Source organism: Chinchilla lanigera, unplaced genomic scaffold, assembly GCF_000276665.1.
Source record: "Chinchilla lanigera isolate Chin_1 unplaced genomic scaffold, ChiLan1.0 scaffold00015, whole genome shotgun sequence".
In the NCBI taxonomy this organism is placed as follows: domain Eukaryota; kingdom Metazoa; phylum Chordata; class Mammalia; order Rodentia; family Chinchillidae; genus Chinchilla; species Chinchilla lanigera.
The window spans coordinates 20,841,723-20,844,506 of record NW_004955416.1 but is presented as its reverse complement, the minus strand read 5'-3'; the positions used below and the strand labels follow the sequence as shown (position 1 = coordinate 20,844,506).

General features: G+C 42.7%; 1 pseudogene; it reads right to left on the bottom strand.

The window, feature by feature from the left end:
• Positions 1-1,196: 1,196 nt before the first annotated feature.
• On the bottom strand, positions 1,197-2,008 carry LOC102016475 (annotated as a pseudogene).
• Between the last annotated feature and the right edge of the window lie 776 nt (positions 2,009-2,784).

The window sequence follows — 2,784 nt, the reverse complement described above, 5'->3', positions numbered from 1 at the left end:
GACTTAGATTGCTAAATGGGATCTTTATTTTCTTACTATAAAACCAAATTTGAGGTCTTGTTTCTTTAACTTAGATTTAGAGGAATATAGAAACATCAGCTTTTTATAATTTTCCACCTTAAATTGGTCCTAAGTTCATAAAATATAAACTGAAGGTGAAGTTTTTGGGGACAAACTTTGAGTTACCCACAATCATTTAAGATGTGCTACATGCTTGTAAGATCTTCCTTGTGTACTTTTGCAAAGAGCTAGAGAGGAAACAAAAAAGGAAACAAAGAGGACACAATTCCAAGGTCAGATTTCCCAAACGGAAGCCCACCCTGTTTCCCAAGTTCAGAACTGCCACTTGATGGTACATAATGTTGTATTTTCCAGTCTAATAGCTTTTCAACGTTCACTTTTGAGTCTCATGGGAAACGTTATTCAGCATTAAAATGTCCATGGATGAGTGAACAGTTAGCATCAACTGTACTCAAAAGAAGACAGGAGGGGATGGTGCTAATCTGCAGCCAACAATAGGGAAAAGTAACAAACATAGACCCCCATACATTATGAGGGCCAGGTAAAAATTAATCCAACCTACAAAGATTTCTTCTAAGCTGAGAGTACACACAAAAAGGGATGAGTTTTTCAAGACCCACAGCCATATGAGGCTATGAGGTTCGTCAAGGTGGAATCCATAAGATGTGGCAGTGTGTCTGAGAATACCCCCTGGTGGCCAAAGCCATCCATTCCAAGGCTGCCAGGGAATGAATGCTGCCCAACTCTATCTCTGTTCTGAAGGTGATGGTCATTGAAGAAATCTGTACTGATGGCTCCTTCCACGGCAATTAATCCATCTGAGCTGTAGAAAAGGTCAGGTCTTTTGAGACTGTCTCCTTCATAGATATATGGCTCAACTCAACCATCACCATACAAGTCCTGCTCACACTCACCCATCTGACAACTCCCTACCATCTCCAGCCACTGAGAATTGTCAGTGAAACTTTTCCCTCTGAATTTTCTTAGCACATTCTTCACCACAATGTGTTATAATATCTAGTGTATTATCACAGACCTTTCAGATTTCATTATTTTTATCATGCATCAAATCTCTGAGATATGCTAGAGCCTATGTTTCTTTGATTATGATATCTCTCGTGGCTTGGTGGAAAACTCTCTGGTAGAAGATATGAATTGCCTGACACACAAATTCATCATCTTATTGGTGAGCATCTCACAGTGCTATTTAGGGAGAGATCCACTGGGGGTGACTTCTGCATTACTTTGGAGGGCTGCTGAGTCTTGCATGAGACATTGCCAGCCTAGAATTTTGCTAGCAGGTCTCCAAGCTGTGGTTTGGAGGTCAGGCCCTCCCTTGTGGTTTGGGAGGTAAGTTTGAGAGCTGGTCTTGGCTGGCAGGTCACTCAGCTGTGGCTTGGGGTGAAGATTTCCAGGATTAGGTGGCAGAATTCCAGCTTGGGGCTTGAGGGCCAGTTTTATGGGCTTTGGGGGGCAAGTCTCCAGGTGGTGGCTTTTGTACTAACTATGCTTGTTGTGATGATTTGTGAAAAATCTCTGGATGTTGGCTTGATATAGAGAGAGATGATGGCTTGTTTCTGTTTTCATTACTGTCACTTTCTGAGGTATTTTAGGAAGAACTTTTGGGCCAAGAGCAGTCTTGGCAGAACTGGTGCTTGATCACTGAGATAAATGACCCCCTCAACCTTATTCATGGTCTTACTTGGAGATGACGGACCATGAGATAGTGGGCTGGGAGGGTCAGATAGGGTTGTCCTGTGTGCAGGTGGTGGGGGAGAAGACCTCACTTTGGATAGGGTGGAGCTGCCACTAGAGGTCTTGGTGTGCAGAGGGAATGTTGAAGGTGGATCAGCTGGACCTTTTCTGATAGTTCTAGGAGGCAGAAGGGGATTCTCCATGGTTGGTGAGTAGGAGAGTCTCGTGTGGTGAAGGCTCCATAGGACAGCTGTTGCTTGTCCCATGGGATGCAGAATCCTGGCAGTGCCATCTTGTCTTGGTGGGTGGAGAAGTTCTGCAGTCTAGGTAGCCCTCTCTCTTGACTGGCCTTCATTTGTCACCCAGATGATCACGGCTTTGATCCATCTCCACCTACTGAAGGTTCTATTCATATTCACTGAATGTGTGGGTTGAACTTGCCAGATTTAGTCTGAGAAAACAAGTCTTCACATCAGGAAGCTTTTCATCTCTTGCTTCACATTGGGTAGCTTTTAGTCTTTTGCTATGTTCAAGGCTGTTTCTCTAGCTTGGTTCACAATGTTCATAGTGAGCTTGCTTTGGAGAAGAAGCTTCAGACACATGCTACAGTAGTATGTCTTATGAATGTCTGCTTACCCAAGTCCCTATAGTCTTATACAAGGAAGTCAACCAAATAGAGAGATATGTGGTCTGCAATTCAGACAGCAAGAAGAAGGGCTGTCTCCCTGAGTTCCTGAGTTGATGCCAGAAGCAGTTCCATTTGTGCTACCTTTTTTCTACAGACTTGAATTAGTGCAATTAAATCCTGAAATTTAATGGCCTCCAGCAATTTATTCAGCTGAGAACATAGAGAGGAACAAGTCTTCCTTGAGAATGTACATACTTTTCAGTGATACACTCTTCACACAGTCATATTACTCAAAGGGGTAGGTTTTGGTGAGGAGCTGGGTAAATTTGCTTCTATAATTTCATTAAAAATTATTTTTTACATTCTTGGCTAGCAGAGTTCTGAAGTTCCTAATTTGTCTAGTTGCAACAAATATGAGAAGTATGGACCCCCATTTTCTT